This window comes from Cervus elaphus, chromosome 27 (genome assembly GCF_910594005.1).
Source record: "Cervus elaphus chromosome 27, mCerEla1.1, whole genome shotgun sequence".
NCBI lineage: Eukaryota > Metazoa > Chordata > Mammalia > Artiodactyla > Cervidae > Cervus > Cervus elaphus.
This window is the reverse complement of record NC_057841.1, coordinates 11907028-11924814: the sequence shown is the minus strand read 5'-3', so window position 1 is coordinate 11924814 and position 17787 is coordinate 11907028. Positions and strand designations below refer to the sequence as shown.

General features: G+C 48.1%; 1 protein-coding gene across 3 annotated transcripts in view; it reads left to right on the top strand.

The window, feature by feature from the left end:
• The first annotated feature begins 8830 nt into the window (after window positions 1-8830).
• SOCS6 (suppressor of cytokine signaling 6) overlaps window positions 8831-17787 on the top strand; it is a 33000-nt gene continuing 24043 nt past the window's right edge. The window contains exons 1-2 of one of the 3 annotated variants that reach the window (XM_043889113.1): window positions 8831-8854; window positions 14802-14988. The gene's annotated coding sequence lies outside the window, so the exon portion shown is untranslated. Of the gene's footprint in view, window positions 8855-9165; window positions 9308-14801; window positions 14989-17787 lie in introns of those variants that run through there. The other 2 variants (XM_043889112.1, XM_043889115.1) reach the window with 2 other exon arrangements.

The following is a 17787-nucleotide window of genomic DNA, read 5'->3' as shown; positions in this document are numbered from 1 at the left end:
TCTGAAAACAATCATATAATACAATAGTGTCATTGGGATACCCGGATAGCTATTGGCTACTTAGAAATCCTATTTGTCCCCAGACTGCACATCACACTTCTCTTTCAGTGGCAGAGATGCAGTATGTGATGATTAAGGCGGGGTATGAACCCTATTATCTGTTTCTTTGGGTCAAGAATTCAGAAACAGCTTAGCTGTGTGATTCTGCTTTAGGGTCTCAGGAAGTTGCGGTCAAGGTGTGGGCTGCGTCATTCCAAGGCTTGTCTGCGGCTCGGGCTCCCAGTAACCTTCACTGTGTGGTGTGGGTTTTGGGTGTGGGCCTCTGTTCCCGTCCATGTGGGCTTCTTCCTCCCAGGCTGCATGAGTCCCCTCACAAGATGGGGGTGGTTTAGCAAGAACCCCCCTTGCCCTTCATGCCTCCTCTTAATAATTTTCCGTGTACTGACTCCCTTCACCCTGCTCCCTGGCTATAAATCGCTGACTGTCTTTACTGTTCCCAGAGTTAAGCCCAACCACTTTGCCCTATTGCTGTAGTCTTGACACGTATCAAAATAAAGCCCTCCTTACATTTCCCTGGTGGCTCAGAAAGTAAAGTCTGTCTACAACTCAGGAGACCTGGGTTCGATCACTGGGTTGGGAAGATCCCCTGGAGAAGGAAATGGCAACCCACTCCAGTACTCTTGCCTGGAAAATCCCATGGACAGAGGAGCCTGGTAGGCCATGCAGTCCATGGGGTCGCGAAGAGTCAGACACGACTGAGCGACTTCACTTACTGTTTTAACAAGTGTCGGAGAACGGTAAGTCCCCTACACACAAACCTTCCTGTTTCAAACTTGCAAAGATGCACACGTGTTCACATGTCCAATCACATCAGTTAGTTCAGGTGTCCGGCGTGCATGGTCATATGCGTGTGTTCTCTGCAAGTGGTTGAGCTTCGTTTAACCTACTGTACGGCGCTGTATAGACCACAGTAGTATACAGGATCTTTATTTCCAGCCCAGGACATCCAGAAGCAAGCATAAAAGCAGCGGCGGTATAGCTGGTATGCTTAGTTGCTCAGTTGTGTCTGACTCTTTGTGACCCCGTGGACCAGAGCCCGACAGGTTCCTCTGTCTACTGGATTCTCCAAGCAAGAACCCTGGAGTGGGTAGCCATGCCCTCCTCCAGGGGATCTTCCCGACCCAGGGATCAAACCCAGTTCTCCCGCGCATTGCAGTCAGATTCTTTACTGACTGAGCCACCAGGGAAATAGTACTGGTACTACTGTACTTTTCAAGGTACCACACTGTAAGATTAAAAATGTTTTATTTTTGGCATTTTTTATGTACTGCTTTCTGTGAAAAGTATTATAAACTTATTACAGTACAATGCTATATAGCAAATTGTGTTAGTTGGGTACCTAGGCTAACTTTGTTGGACTTACGAACAAAGTGGACTTACAAACAGAGTGGACTTACAAAGCACTCTCAGAATGTTTGTACGTAGGGGACTTAACTGTATTTCCTCTTTAGCATCCTTTTAGAACAGAAAGAAGTCCTCTGGGCACTTCCTGCCTCCAGCTCGCATCTCTATTTCTCTATGCTCAGATGCTCAGTCCTGTCCGACTCTTTGCAATCCCATGGACGGTATAGCCTGCCAGTCTCCTCTGTCCATGGGATTTTCCAGGCAAGAATCCTGCCTGGAATGCTCCAGGCAATACTGGAGTGGGTTACCATTTCATTTTCCAAGAGATCTTCCCAACCCAGGGATCAAACCCGGGTCTCCTGCATTTCCGGTGGATTCTTTACCAACTGAGCCAGCAGGGATGCCCACAAAGCCCAAGGGCGTCGCTTGCTCGGGGGTGTGGGCTGGTCCCCTCTTTCTCTGCTGGGGGAGGGCAGCTCTAGTTGGGCTATCTTCTCAGCATTTTCCTGTCCTACAGCAGGTCCTCCAAGGGCTTAGGTCCAGAGCTCTGGTTTTCTTGAAACTTTCCCTTACATGGTTTCAAATGGGGAGGGGACAACCCCTTCTCTCCCTCACTGGAGGAAGGGATGCGTAGAGCCTCCTCTGCACCCTGAAGCTATGCAGATTGGCTAATTCAGGCAAAACAGGTTTTGCAGTCACTCCTTTTGCGATCAGATTAGCACTTAACACCTATGCCTATGATTCCCAGTCTCCATCAAAACTCAAGGCCAGGGGGACATTCAAATGGATCCTGTTGGAAAGTCATTCACAGGAAATTTTATGGCGGGTGTTGTTTCAAAGAGAGTGCCTTTTGATCTCAAGTTCTCTGTCAGCCACTAACATGTGACTCAGGATGGAAAATGTGTGCATGCCAATTTCAGGTGTGTTCATTATTGTTATATGACAAGACATTTGAATGACCAATATTTCTTCTTGCTCTCGGAGAAATCTCACACCTTTTAAATGTCTGCTGTTCATTAAAAAGAGCAAAATGAATTTCATATAAACTATAGGTGAATGGGGAAACAGATATGAAAAGTTAAAAATGATGCAAAAATCAAATAACAATGTGATAGTAATATTTAGGTTACAGAATATAAACAACTGATGATTAAATTGATATTGCTTCTAGGGAGAAATTTGTACTTTAATGACACCAAATATAATGGAACAATGCTCTAATACAAAATTTTAATCCATCCATAGAAAGTACAGTATTTTTTCTCTTTGTTTATGGATCATTAGGTCTTCCTGATGCTTTAAAATTATGAACATTGGTAGAAGTTTACTTTTCTATAAAATGCTGATCCTGCTTTGGATTTCTAGGTTTTGAGTTCAGTGCGTTATCTTGCTATAAAGAGGAGTTTTTTTAACAAATGGGATTCTCTTGCACAGAAGTGGCTGGACCTAGAGACTGTCATACAGAGGGAAGTAAGTCAGAAAGAGAAAAATAACACATATATGTGGAATATAGGAAAATGAAGAATAAATAGGAAACAGCCTACAAGGGACTGTCACCATGTAGGGACAATAATTTGAGGAAGTGCCACCTTTCTGAGCAAACAAATCGGTTCCCACATACCTCTTGCCAGGTCTTAAAAACCCTCAGATCCCATCATTTGGGAGGTAGGCACCATTCCTTTATAGTCAACATATCCCCACTGAGCAGAATCCAGTTACTGATTGAAATAGCCCAGGAAAATGATTCAGTTCAGTTCAGTTGCTCAGTCGTGTCCGACTCTTTGCGACCCCATGGACTGCAGCACTTCCTCTTAATAATTGTCAACTGAAAAAAATAGTACAAGCTAGGAGTTGAGAATTATCTTTTATTCAGTGGCTTTCTGAGGACAATAGCCTGAGCTTCAGCCTCTTGGAGAACTCTGAGGAACTGCTCCAAAGGGTTAAAGGAGGAGTAAGGATATACTGAAGCTTTGCAGGTAAAGGACCCACCTGTCAATGCAGGAGACATATGAGATGCAGGTTTGATCCCCGGGTCAGGAAGATCCCCTGTAGAAGGAATTGGCAACCCCCTCCTGTATTCTTGCCTGGTAAATCCCATGGACAGAGGAGCCTGGTAAGCTACAGTTCATGGAGTCACAAGGAGTTGGGCACGACTGAACGCATGCGTGCGCACGCACACACACACACACATCCCCCCTCACACACAAGGATATACAGCAGTTTTTGCTCCAAACACATGTAGTTGAACGTCAAAAACCTAGTGCTAATCACACCAAAACATCCAGGCATCCCAAGATAATGATTTTAGTGCCTTTCCATGTATGGGAAGATGCAAGTGTTTGGCTTCGTGGAGATGATTCCTTTGATAAGCATCTTAACTATCTAGTGGCAGTATCTTGTTTTTTCATCTTGAATTCCCCTCGGGGTGCACCTTCAGAGCTGCGACTGTGGCTGAAGGCTTGACAGTGGGCAACTTGTTGGACGTTTACTGACGTGGCAGGCAATATTTTTGGGAGTCCACATAATTATGCTCTGGAGATCAGGTACCTGTTACTTCCCGAACGACAAACTAGCCACTCTTCTATCTTAAAGTGGATCTTTAAAAGGGGTTTTGAAAACTCATTTATCATCAGGCTATTCTCAAATAGATGGAGAGAGGAATGAAATATTCAAATTTATTTATCAAAGATTTCCTGAGTCCCTACTGTGTGAACATTTTTCATTGTAGGTACTAATAGCATAATAGATGAATAAGATAATGTATCTGCACTCAAAAGGAGAAGAGAGAGTTGCTACAATTCAGGGTAGAATATAGGATGTGCTGTAAAATCCAACGTGGGCTTTCTCGATAGCATGACGTCTTTTCTGATGGGGTGGATCTGAGCCTTGACAGATGATGAGCAAGGTTTTCAATGTATAGAAGTAATCAGAGGGTGTGTTTGTTGGCGGGGTGGCGGTGCGCTGAGATGGAAGAACATTCTAGGCGAAGAGAAAAGCCCAGGGCGGGACTGCTTGCAGATGGAGCTACCCGGCTTGGCCGTGCAAAGTGTAATATGAGGAAACAGTGGATGGCGGGGCTGGAGAAGTGGGTTGGGTCCAACTCTCTCTTTGAATGCCAAGTAACTGAGTCACTCTTCTGTGCTTTATGGAGAAGGCAGGGTGAACACAGAATTTATTTCCCAAACAGGAACAACTTTGGGATGAAAGGCGCACCATTCACATTTTTGCCAGACCGATAGTTATAACCTGGTGCCATCCTGGGCAAACTGGGGCGTTCGGTGACTCTAGTAACTAGGAAGCTCTACAAGGAGAAGCTTTGCCTGGGAGGCGACTGCAGTGACTTCATTCCCGAGAACAGGCCCTCAGGGTGGAAGGGGCAGGGGTGGAGGGGTGGGCAGGCCTAGGACCAGTGCATTGGGTCCCTGCGGCTGTCACAACAAAGCACCACAAACTGCGTTGTTTTTATTTAATTGCTCAGTCATGTCCACCTCTTTCTGCAAACCCATGGACTGTAGCCCGCCAGGCTCCTCTGTCCATGGGATTCTCCAGGCAAGAATACTGGAGTGGGTTGCGATTTTCTTCTCCAGGGGATCTTCCCAGCCTAGGGGTTGAAAATGAGTCTCCTGCATTGCAGGCGGATTCTTTACCACTGAGCCACTGGGTAAGCTCCACAAACCGGGTGCTTTACCACCACAGAAGTACTTCCTCTCCTGGTTCTGGAGGATAGCAGCAGAAATCAGGCTGCCTGTAGGGTCATGCTCTCCCTGAAGCTGTAGGGGAGGATCCTCCCTTGCCTCTTCCAGCTCCAGGTGTAGGCAGCAGTCTTGGCTGTCCTTAGCTTGTGGGCACATCGCTGCCATCTCTGCCTTCTGGGGATTCTCCCTGAGCATCTCTGCATGTCTCTGTGTCTCTTTTCCTCTTATGAAGTCAACAATCAAATGGGATGAACGGCCCACTCTACTCCAGTATGACCACGTACCAACTTAATGACATCTGCAAAGACCCCACTCTCAAACAAGTTCACACTCAGAGGTTCCGAGAAGGACATGAATCTTTGGGGACACTCTTCCATCCCATATCGATCAGGGAACTTTGCATGAGTGGAGGACCTCTCAAGATCTTCAAAGACAAGAAGGTGCAAGGCAGCAGAACGGCAGTGGGAAGCAAGAAGGATGTAGAAAGTGTTCAGGGTTGCTTACTTGGGCCAATTTCCCCCAGGACTTTTAGCACCAAGGATGGACTTGCAATGTCAGGATGAGTTTGTAAGGCTACCCACCATGTCCCATCCTGCTTCTACCCAGTTTTCTCCAGTCCAAGGTCCACATTTTTCCTCTTCTGGTGGAAATAAGATCTTTAATACTAGAAATCAAGCCAGAGGTGAAATTGGGAGATGGCAGTTGAAGTCATGACTCAGCTACTTTTAAGTCTGTCACCTGGGCAAGTCATATGATTTCTCAGAATCTCTTTCCTCCTCCATACTATGAGGATGCTGACCATGGTCCAGAAGGTTCTTTCTGGCCCTACAAGCTGTGACATCAGGAGGAAGAGGCAGAACTGAGCTCCTTCCAATAGGCCCCTTTGCCAGGACCGTCTTTTAGCAAGTATGTCTATCAGACAGGGGCTTCCTCAGCGGATGGCTCAGTGGTAAAGAAACCGCCTGCAATTCAGGACACACAGGAGACACAGGTTCAATCCCTGGGTCAGGAAGATCCCCTGGAGGAGGCAATGGCAACCCACTTCAGTATTTTAGCCTGAAAAACCCCAGGGCCAGAGGAACCTGGCAGACTACAGTCCATGGGGTCTCAAAGAGTTGGACATGACTGAGCACATCTATCAGACAGTGCTGACTAAAGCCAAAATGTTGGAATTCAGCCAAACATGGAGACTTTATTAAAAAAAAAACTTTTTTAGTAATTAGTGTGTTATTTCTTATCTACAGCACTATTTCTATTTTTTAATTTTTTTATTGGAGGATAATTGCTATACAATATTGTGTTAGTATCTGCTATACAACAAAATGAATCAGCTGTATGTTTACATATAGCCCCTCTCTTGAACCTCCTTCCCACCCCCTTCCATCCCACCTCTCTTGGTCATCACAGAGCACCAAGCTGAACTCCCTGTGTGATACAACAGCTTGCCACCAGCTATCTATTTAATATATGTCAGTGCTATTCTCTCAACTGGTTGCACCTTCTCCTTCCCCTACGGCGTCCTCATGTCGGTTCTCCACGTCTGCATCTCTATTCCTGCCCTGCAAATAGGTTCATCAGTACCATTTCTTTAGATTAGCATGGAGACTTTAATAGTGTATTTATCCACTGGGGTATCTCTACCCTAAAGTTGTTGTTGTATTATTCATACTGTTATCACTGTTATTTTATTTTAGTGGTTAAAAGCTCATATTTTGGAGTCAGAGAGACCTAAGTCTGGATTCCAACTCTGCCTCCTAGCAGGGTGTGACTTGGGAAAGTTACTTACTACTTATAACCAAGAAGGCACAGTTTTCTCACCTGTAATGTGAGGATGATGATAATACAGATCTTACAAATTGACTGTTAAAGTAGATAATATATGCCCCCAAATATTTGCATACTTTGCTTGTAAAATACACACTACTTAGTAACAGCAATCATTATGGACCAGGTACTGAGTTAAACATTTTTGAGCACTACCTCAAGCAATCGCCACAACTGTTTAATATAAGAGTCGGGAAGATCCCCTGGAGGAGGAAATGGCAACCCACTCCAACACTCTTGGCTGGAGACTCCCATGGACAGAGGAGCCTGGGCTACAGTCCGTGGGGTCTCAAAGACTCGGAAATGAACTGATTTAATAGAGTTAATACAAAAATATAAAAAATGCCTCCGCCATTCTCACCCCGCTTCTTGTAAGAAATTGAGGTTACAACTGAGAAGCTTGGTTGAGCTCACACATCTGCATGAACTGTCAAGGCTGAGCGCCACACCAGCTCTGCCAGACTCAGAAGCCGGGGTCTTGATCCTGTCTCCTGGAGGAGCAGCCAGCCCACTGCTAGCTTTGTGCGTATCGGCCCTGCTCCCTGGCCTCCAACTACTGGCCTTCTTTGGACTGGAAACACCAGTCCGATTTCCAGCCTGTCCCGCGCCTTCTCCTTCTGAACGGTCTTCTGAACCACAGGAGGGGTGGGTTGAAAAGTTTGTTTCATCTCTGTTGTTGTTGCTCAGTGGCTCAGTCCTGTCTGAGTCTTTGCGACCCCATGGACTGCAGCGCGCCAGGCTTCCTGTCCTTCACTCTCTCTCAGGGTTTGCGCAAACTCATGTCTATTGAGTCAGTGATGCCATCCTACCATTTCATCCTCTGTCTTGCTTCATCTCTAATTACTACTTACTATTTTCACTACTCTGACAGGTCTATTTCAGTCAACATTCACTGTGATTGGATATTCGAGAACTGAGTTGCATTTAAATCAGATTAATAATAGGAGTTTATTTTTACTTATTTTTCCGCCTCCCTCCAGGCATGCGGGCTATTAGTTCGCAGATCAGGGATGGTATCTGCACTTCTTGCAATGGAAGCAGGGAGTCTTAACCACTGGACCACCAGGGAAGATCCTGTAGGAGTTTAATAACAAATTCAAATAAGAACTAAAGATGATAAAGGTCTGGTGAATCACAGGTAACAGATGACATCAACCTTATATATATACTATTCAGTCATACAAACCAGCTGAATCACCTGACAATGCAATTTTTAAATTATTAATCTAGACTTGGTGTTTAGATTAGAATTATATATCCAACATTCATAAGAATTAAGATCAATTACTTGAACTTTTAAAAAACTAACTGCTTTACTGAGGTATAACTCAGATATACATTCACTTTGGAAAAACTTTACGACTTTTCTCCCCTAGCCTTGTTTCCTTTTTAAAGGCTCCATGCTATTCAAGAAATACAACTTTCAAAGCCAACACTAATTCTCAAGTTAGATTTTAATGATACTTATCTTTAACCACTTTTCTTCGGATGAAAAGAGAAATAAAAAATGTTCCTGTAGCTTCTCGTTGACAAAAGTCCAATTTGCTGTTAATTCTATATGCAGGTAGCAAAGAATCAACGGGGTTTGGTTTCCAAAAAGTGAGTCAAGTTACCAACACTCAACTTGACATCACACTGCCTTGGAACTCGGCGGCACAAACAATAAACTATTCCTGCGTTACAAAAAAAAAAAAAAAAAAAAACACGCATAAAAAAACCCATGCATTAAAAAAAAAAAAAACAAAACACCCACTAACAAGAACTAAAGGGAAAAGCAGATGGGCTGAAACAAGGAGTAAGTTTTTCTTTTAATCAGCACATCTCACGGTTAAGCTAGAGAAAGGTGTGGGAAGGGCCCGGCTCGGGCGCGCGCGCTCGGCCACTCTGTCCCGCTGCCCGCGGGGGCCGGGTGGTCCCGGCCACCGCGCCAGGTGAGCGGACCCCCGACCTCGGGGGACGAGGCCGGGGCCGGCGCCCGAGGGCCGAGGACATGGTCCTTCCCGCGTCCGCCCGGCCGCCGCGGAGGCGAGGCTGTAAAGGCGGCGGCGGGCGGGCAGGCGCGCAGGGGCCGGGGGCGCCGGAGGGCGGGTGCGGGCTCCCGGACCCCGGCGCGCACCGGCCCCGGCCCCGCCCCGGCCCGCCGGCCCGCCCCCCGCGCCGACGCCCGCCTGCGCCGCGGGCCGAGAGGTGGGCGCGGGGCGGCCCGCTCGGCTCCTCGGCGGCGGCTCCGCTCGGGCCGGCGGCCGGCGCGCCGCTCCTGGAGGAGGCGGCGAGGCGGGAGGAAGAGGAGGAGGAAGGCGGCGGGAGGCGGAGTTGCGGGCGAGCAGGGCCGAGCGCGGCAGTCGCGCCGGCGCGGGGCGAGGACGCGGAGCGGCCGCCGCCGGGTGAGCGTCTGCGGCGCGGGGCCGGGCCGTCCGCCCGCTCCCCTCGGGCGCCGGGGGCGCCGCGGTTCCGCGGGCCGGCGCGGGGCGGCTCCGGCGCGGGCGGGCCGGGGAGCGGCCAGGGCCTCGGCGGGTCCGCGGGCGGGCGCCGGGCCGGCGAGGAGCGGCGTCCGGGAAGCCGGGCCGGGGCGCCGGGCCGGGGAGGCCCGAGGCCTGCTTCCGCCGCGCGCGCCGGCCCGACCCCGGGGCCTCCGGCCCTTCGCCGCGCGCGCCGGGCCCGGGCCGTCGCCTTTGTTGCCCGCAGCCCGGCGGGGAGAGGCCGGGGCTCGGCGAGGCCTGGGGCGGCGGCGCGGGGCCTGCGTGTTCGGACCCCGGGGCCGGCGGCCGGCGGGCGCGCACGGGAGGCCCGGGCCGCGGCGGGGCAGGGACCCCGGTGGGCTCCGCGCGGGGACGCGCCGCCGGACCCTCGTGGCCGTGGGGACTGGCGGACGGGAGCCCGCCCCTGGGGCCGGGCCGGGCCGCGGCGTTCGGTTCGCTTGGGGACACCTTGGTGCCTCCCTTCTGGGTCGCATCTATTGACATTTCTCCTGGGGCAGGTCCCGGCCCAGAACTTGGAACGTGTGCGGTCGTCTGCAGGCCAACTTCACGTTTAGTCGGCGTGTGGAATTCGGGGTTCCCAGCCCCACTTTTTGGAACTCAGGGCCAGGTGGGAATATGGGGGCAGACCTCAGGCTTCCGGTAGTGAAATATAATAATGCTGGATTCAGTTCCACGAATGTTTTCTTGAAACGTCTGCCCTGGAAAAGGCGACCTGCCACTTTCCTGTGGATGAGGATGGAGAACGTAGTAATCACAGTTACGATGTGAATGAGACACAAAACGTTGCCCAAATACGTTCTTCATGGATGGCGGTCCTTGGCCACACACATGTCTGTCATCAAACAAAAGTAAACTGCCCTCTTCTTTAAGATGAAACGTCCGAGGTGTTCCCAGTCGCGGTAGATGTGCAGTGATCTTGATTTTTTTTTTTTTTTTCCTTTTTCTGGTTATCGCAACAAATATCACAACATGAAATCTACTTAGCTTAGTTGAATGAATGAATGTTCAGTGGAATATGTAGTGCTGTGGGGAATGTTTTATTTAAAAACGTGAATGGCGCTGTTTATCAAGTTTCACAGAGAAAACCTGGAAACAGCCTGTGATCTGCTTCCGGTGCTGTCTTATTTCTCAGTATTTCTGCATCAGGTAGCATGGATATGGTTAAGTTTCAGAGGCCACGCCTGCTCCAAGCAGAATATGTGACCAACCCTTTGGTTCCCACAGTGTCCCTCATGGTTTCTTGTTGCCTTTGGGGAAGCTGTCAGACTGACCTTGGACGTAACTAGGATTCTTAGAAGAGCTCACCTGTGACCTGGCAAGTACTTTCTTCTGGTCTGGATAGGATCCCCCACCTTATTCACCGGAACCTTTACCTTTTTGGGGCCTCCCTTCAGCATCTCTTTTGAAGCACTTTTCCCCCTTAGGATCTTTAAATACCTCCTGAATTGGTGGGAAGTGCCTGGCCCTGCCCCTTTCCCTTCTCTTAGTGGGAAGATGGGCAGGCCTCAGACATGGCCTCACAGGACCCAGGGGCACACCCTTGGGTGTCACCTGACACCCTCCCCTGTAGCACCTTGCAGGGGAGTGGCCAAGCAGGGGTTGGGGTGCCATTGACCTGGGCTACAGCCAGCCTGGGCTGGGCAGTGCCCTGGGAGGAAAACTCAGCAGTGCTGACTGGATTCCTAATCATCTCAGGCTCCTTTTAATGGCCCTCTTTTTAGGGAGCAGAAGCAAGCATCTTCTTAAGCCTGTCTTGTTAGGTAACCGTCACTCTTTAGAGAAAACTCGGGTAGTTTTCTTCAGTGTGATCAGTTTTCAAGAAGCTGTTTTTTTACTGGTATTTTCTTTTATTTGGCTCATGGAAGTAATCGTGTGATCTTATTTCAGAGTTATAACATACAATACTCCAAGTCCCTGGTGGCTCAGGTAGTAAAGACTCCGCCTGCGATGTGGGAGATCCGGGTTTGATCCCTGGGTCGGGAAGATCCCCTGGAGAAGAAAATGGCAACCCACTCCTGTGTTCTTGCCTGGGAAATCCCATGGACAGAGGAGCCTGGTGGGCTACAGTCCATGGGATCGCAGAGTCTGGCACAACCGAGCAACTAATAGAGTACTCCAAAAACGAGGAAACTGTGAGGATCATTTCTGAGTTTGTGGCAATTACTGTTATTATTCGCTCATAAATATGCAGTCATGCAAAATGCGTCATGCACACACACAAGATACACACAAATATGTTGAAGTATGAAGTCAGGTATTCAACAAATATGTTGAAGTATGAGGCCTCCCTGGTGGATCAGCTGGTAAAGAATCTGCCCGCAAGGTGGAAGACCTAGGTTCAATCCCTGGGTTGGGAAGATCCCTTGGAGAAGGGAATGTCTACCCACTCCAGTATCCTTGCCCGCAGAATCCCATGGACAGAGGAGCCTGGTGGGCTGTAATCCATGGGGTTGCAAAGAGTTGGACACAGCTTAGCAACTAACACACACACGTGAGGTCAGATTCCCCATGTTATTTATAATCTGGTGTAACTAATGGATGTGTATGCATCTATTTTAATACTTAAAAAGGGCAGGTAGGTAAATGACCTAGAGGTAAAAAGATCGCCTTTTGCTGTTTTCTGCTTGTTGCATCTTTTATGGGAAATGAAGATTGTCTATTTCAGTTCTCCGTCCTCATTCCTAACCTTTTCCACTTGTGGACATGGCACATCTGTGGTGTCCAGGTACTTTCATAAAATTATGAAAGTCATTTTGCAAGAGAGACATTTATAATATTAGTGTGTCATGCTAAGGGGAAACTTTCTTGTATGACTAGCCTGATTGAAAGAGTTATCAAAAAAAAAAAGCTATCCAGGTAGTAAAAGAGAAACAACAGTGGGACGTGTTCTAAAGTGTACTGAGAGTGAAATTGTCATTAGTGTTTTTATGGTTAATTTATTATGCTGCATAACATGTTGCTTTATCTGTTAAGTAGGGAAGACGTTTGGACTTAGGGCCTATTTCCCCTTAAACCGCCGTTGGGGTCGTCTTTGATGATTCATGCAGACTTTACATTTACTTTGTTGTGACATTTGTTTTGGGTGACTGTTGGCCTTGTTGATGTTTGAAGAATAGACGAATAGTCGGAGACAGATAAGTCATTGAAGTTTTCCGCACTCCCTTTGCATACAGAGGACATTTTGGAGGCGTTAAGTCTTTGGAGGGGAGTGTACATTGCTAGCTTGTGACCTTGAACACACTATATATCCCCTCGGAGTTTTATACCTCATTTGGGGCTACGATGGGGGTAATAATCCATCTGACAGAGTTACTGTGAGTGCAAGCTGTTTACCATTGTCACAAGTGAGACTTCTGCCTGACTTCTCGGTTCGTCTTGAAGAACCTCTCTCTGCCTTCGCGCGGTCGTGGTCCAGCCCTTCTCTCCCTCGGCATTCCGGCTGCATCTCGGTCCTCACCTTGCCCAGGGCTGCTCTTCACTGGCTCCTCCTGAGGTTGGTTCATCCTCGGATTGTATCGCCAGGGTCACCGTCTCAGGGAAGCCCTCCATGACTCCGCTTCCTCACAGCTCCTTCAGGAATCCCATTTATCAGTTGGTGTGTTTCTGATCTAACGTTCATTACTGAGTTACTTGTGGAGGGCCTGGGCTGTGGTCTTCCTCCTCTGTCCGCCTCACACTTCTCGTGCTTCCTGTCCCTGGGTGGGGATGCGGGTGCAGAAAGCTCTTGTGGTTTCCACGTGGTTGTCCACACAGTAAAGGCAGCGGTGTGCAGCTTGGATCGTGGACGCCTGTTGGTTTTTTTGTTTCTCTTCTTCACCCCTGGCTGTGCTGATCTGCTCAGCTGAATAAATCATAGCACTAATGAGGCCTGAGTTCTTGAAACTCCATGGCCTGCATAGCCGCACGTGGAGAGAGTCACCCCTACCTGTCGGGCCGAGGTGTTTGTATGAATTCACTCACGCACCCGGCTGGCTGGTCTGTCTCGTCTGGAATCACAGCTGCCTAGAGTGTGATGAGAGGACCCGCCCCAGGGCACGTTTCCCTTGAAGTTGCTTTACAGAACTTGGTGGGATGAGACTCCAGTTGTCTGCAACCTCTGGCACCCTCAGGATGCAGCAGGAAGGAAGAACTCATTTGGAATTAGACCAGCCAGAGACCTAGGTGACTCTGAGCGTAGCTGGTGAAGGCGCACTCTCATAGGGCTGCAGATCAAGGCCTGAATTTCAGCCCTGTGATTTTATGGGGCAGTGATTTTTAAAATAAAATAAAAATCTTATTTATCTTCTTGTAAAATAATAATAGTGTGTCTTCTTCCACATTGGTGTAAAAATTAAATGAGATGATGTATGTAAGGGGCTTCCGTGGTGGCTCAGATGGTCCACCAGCAATGCAGGAGACTTGGGTTTGATCCCTGGGTCAGGCAGATACCCTGGAGAAGGGCATGGCAACCCACTCCAGTACACTTGCCTGGAAAATCCCGTGGACGGAGGAGCCTGGTGGGCTCAGTCCATTGGGTCACAGAGCCGGACATGACTGAGCCACTGAGCATGCACAACAGTAATAATTAGTTTAAGCTATACCATGACGGGTGGTTTCCCTGGTGGCTCAGACGGTAAAGCGTCTGCCTGCAAGGTGGGAGACCCAGGTTCGATCCCTGGATCAGGAAGATCCCCTGGAGAAGGAAATGGCAACCCACTCCAGTATTCTTGCCTGGAGAATTCCATGGACGGAGGAGCCTGGTAGGCTACAGGCTGTGGGGTCGCAAAGAGTTGGACACGACTGAGCGACTCCACTTCCCTTATACCATGATTAGTTAAAAGAAGTATTCTGATTAACCTGCAGTATCTGCATAAGACTTGGTTTTTCTTGCTGAGCAAGCCTTCTGTGGGGAAAGGGTGTGAAACCAAGAAGAGGAGAAGAATGGATATAAAAGAGGAAGGAGAATGGGCGTCTACGGAAGTACTGCTGGTGCAGCTACTAGAGTTTGAGGATTACACGTGGCTACACTGGGGCTTCCCTAGCTGCTCAGGTGGTGAAGAATCCGTCTGCAGTGCAGGAGACCTGGGTTCGATCCCTGGGTTGGGAAGATCCCCTGGAAACAGGAATGGCAACCACTCCGGTATTCTTGCCTGGAGAATTCCATGGACAGAGGCTACAGTCCATGGGGTCCTCAAAGAGTCAGACAGGACTGAGCGACTGACACTTTGACAGTGTGAGCAGCGGTGGGCTAACTGGCCCCGGGTCATCGTGGTCGATTGGTGGGAAATCTTGAGTGGAACATACCACACACGGCTACCTGCAAGGTCCCTGGCGCTTGTTCTCCTCCTATGTGTTTTAATGTTGTGTTATCACTCTTAACAGCCATCCCACTGAAATTTTTTCTTAAAATTATTAAAAGGACATCACACTTGGAGACTATGTTTGGGGAGCGGTGGCTATTCCATTGTCCTGGGGAGCCGACTCTCGCGTAGTAGAGAACGAGGAACACAGAGGACGAGACCACAGCTCTGCAGGCCTGGGAGCCGAAGGCGTCGGGCGTCAGAACCCTGCCGGCGTCACCATGCCGTCCTGAAGCCTGCCACCAGGTGAGTCTGGCCATGTGAAGAGATGTCTGTCTGTCTGGAGCGGTTTAGTGGCATCTCACGCTTGTGTGTAAAGTGTCTCTTCCAAGAAGGCAGTGGAATATATACCTGCTCTTAGACAACAGTTCTTGCAAAGACAGTTTAATGTTACTCTTTCGAACTGTTTGGAAAAGATGTATGCAGCAGGTGCTGCAGATCATCATTTGATGCTGCCTGCTGTTGTCCTTACTGTGATGGGCGGTATTCTGGCCACATCAGCAACATGCTGGGTGGTGGGAGCAGCAGGGTTAATGAATACTCTTTTTAAAAAAGGAAGATGAATTTTTACTGATAGACTTGTCACTTCATGTGACTTCCCTTTTGTTTTGATGTTTATAATAATAATGAAAGTGTCTGTTATTATACCTGAGTTTTGGTTTTAAAGAAGGTATCGTCCCTCTGATGAAAGTCATTTCTGTCTATTGACATTGCTTTTAACATAAAAATATACGTATATATATTTAGGGAATAACATTACTACCAAGTATCGCTGTCAGAGTGTATAACGTATACCAAACAAAGAATTATATTAGGATTTTAGTGCTTTTGTTCATTTGAAGAATTACTGCCTTTCTCGAATTAGAGGGCACCTTCTGATAACTTTATCCTCATGCAGACAATGAGGAGGCAGGTAAGAGTGCTAATGTAGCGTGCCTGAGTCGCGTACCACGTCGCTGGCAGATTTCAGAATGCAGCTCCCCTGGCCATCGATGCAGGATGTATTACTTCTGGTAGCCAGGGAACGTGGACTGTGTCTTCAAGGAGGATGTCACAGTTGAGCTGACTCTGGGGCAGCATTCGTCAGGGCTGTAGGTGAAAGGACAGTATCGAAGACAGGCTGAGCAGCGGGAGCCGTCAACCTAGAGGCTGCTTTCTCTTCTCTCTAGGTGACGTTACCCGTTCTCTGTTTCTTGGTTTACTTCCTTGATTTGATGGAGCTCATCCTCCTCGTAACTTCCTAGAAAGGTGATGGAGCGTGAGATCTTACATGTCAGAAAATGTCTGTGTTCTAAATATTTGATTTGTTGTCTGGCTGTGTTCAGGCTTCCTAGGTGGCTCAGACAGTAAAGAATCTGCCTGCAGCGCAGGAGACCAGGGTCTCTGGGTCGGGAAGGTCCCCGGGACGAGGGCACAGCAACCCACTCCAGTGTTCTTGCCTGGAGAAGCGCGAGGTCGCTGTGTTAGTCGGCACAGGATAGGTTTTGCTGCAGTGGCAGATGAAAGTCTGAAACCTCCGTGTGTGAGTGATGCTTCTTGCTCGCTTTCACCAAGTCCACTGCCGGGGGCTCCCCTGGCGCCTTCCTGCAGTCCCCCATCGTGTCGCCTGGTGGCTCCGGGTTACCCCAGCAGGTGCAGAAGAGAGCTGGTTAGCTGGCACGAGCTGTCTCGCCCAGAAGTGACTGCCCTTGCTGCTGGAAGTCGGTTGGCCGGAAGCCCTCACGGGGCCCTGCGGGTGCGGTGCGGGGGGTGTGCTCAGGCAGAGTTGGTGACGTGCACGTGGGCCGCACTGGGAGCGGGCTTCCTCCTGAAATGGAAGGCTGACTTCTAGCTTTCAGTGTTGCCACTGTGTCAGCTGCCATCTCTTTCCCATTCATTTGTGCGTGACATTTTTTTCTCTTTCTGGAACTTTATAATATCTCTTCTATTATCACCTAAATTTTAAAATCTCACCGCGATGTGCCTGATTATTATTTTTTTTTCTTGGGTGTGTGTACTGAGCATTCCATGGAGTCTTTCAGTGTGGAAACTGCATTTTTCAGTTTGGGCAAAAGTTTAAAATTTTCTTTTATAATTTTTCCCCCTCTTCATTTGCTTCCCTTTCCTGATTAAAACTCTTCTTTGTTGGGTGTTGGGTCTCCTAGACTGATGTATTAATTTTTTTTTTTTAGCTTTTTCTCAAATATTTAAGTCAGTTTATTTTGGGGGTTTTTTGGCGGGGAGGATTTTCTCAGTTTTTCTTCTATTGAATTTTAATTTTGGCTGTAAGAGTTTTTGTTTTCTAACTGTTTTCTACTCCCACTTTTTAATGACTAGCATCTGACTCTTGTTTCAGATTTGTGATATTTTTTCTTAGGTTTGTTTTTGTTGCCTGCCCTTGTAGCAGGCTTAAATTTCAGCTTTCTCTCATTTGTCTGAGCTGGTTAACACTGTTGTCATCTGCTGTTATTTGCATTCCAGTTTTCATTGTCCTCCTGTTTTTTTTTTTAATTTTTTAATGTTTTGGCTCAGTGGCTGGTGGGATTGAACCGAGGCCCCTTGCAGTGGAAGCACCGGGTCCTAACCACTGGATCGCCAGGAAATTCCACATTCCTTGTGGGTTTTTTTGTGGTGATAAAGAAGTGTATGTTTCATCAGAAGCTTGTCCAAAGTGTTTGTTTTGCCAGCATCAGGGAATAATAAAGTCTTTTACTTTCGGGGAAACCCGAGTCTGATTTTTCTTTAAATAAAGATTTTCATTGTGTTTTCAGTTAGTGCTGTCATGAAGCCACACCCATGCCACTGAACTTTGTGGAACTTAATTTACGAAATACCTGCTGATCAGCAGTGGGCAATGTGAATTATTTTCACTTGGATCATTTTAAAAGTATTAAATGTCCCCTGTTTGGCAGCCTTGAATTAGTGATTACTTTTGACAATTAAGTTACCATTTTACAATGTGTATGACCTTTTCCGTTTTGTAAGATATTTATATTTGCTTAATAGGGCTGTATCATTCATTTGAATAATTATTGCTCTATGGGATCTCCTTTATCGCTACTTATC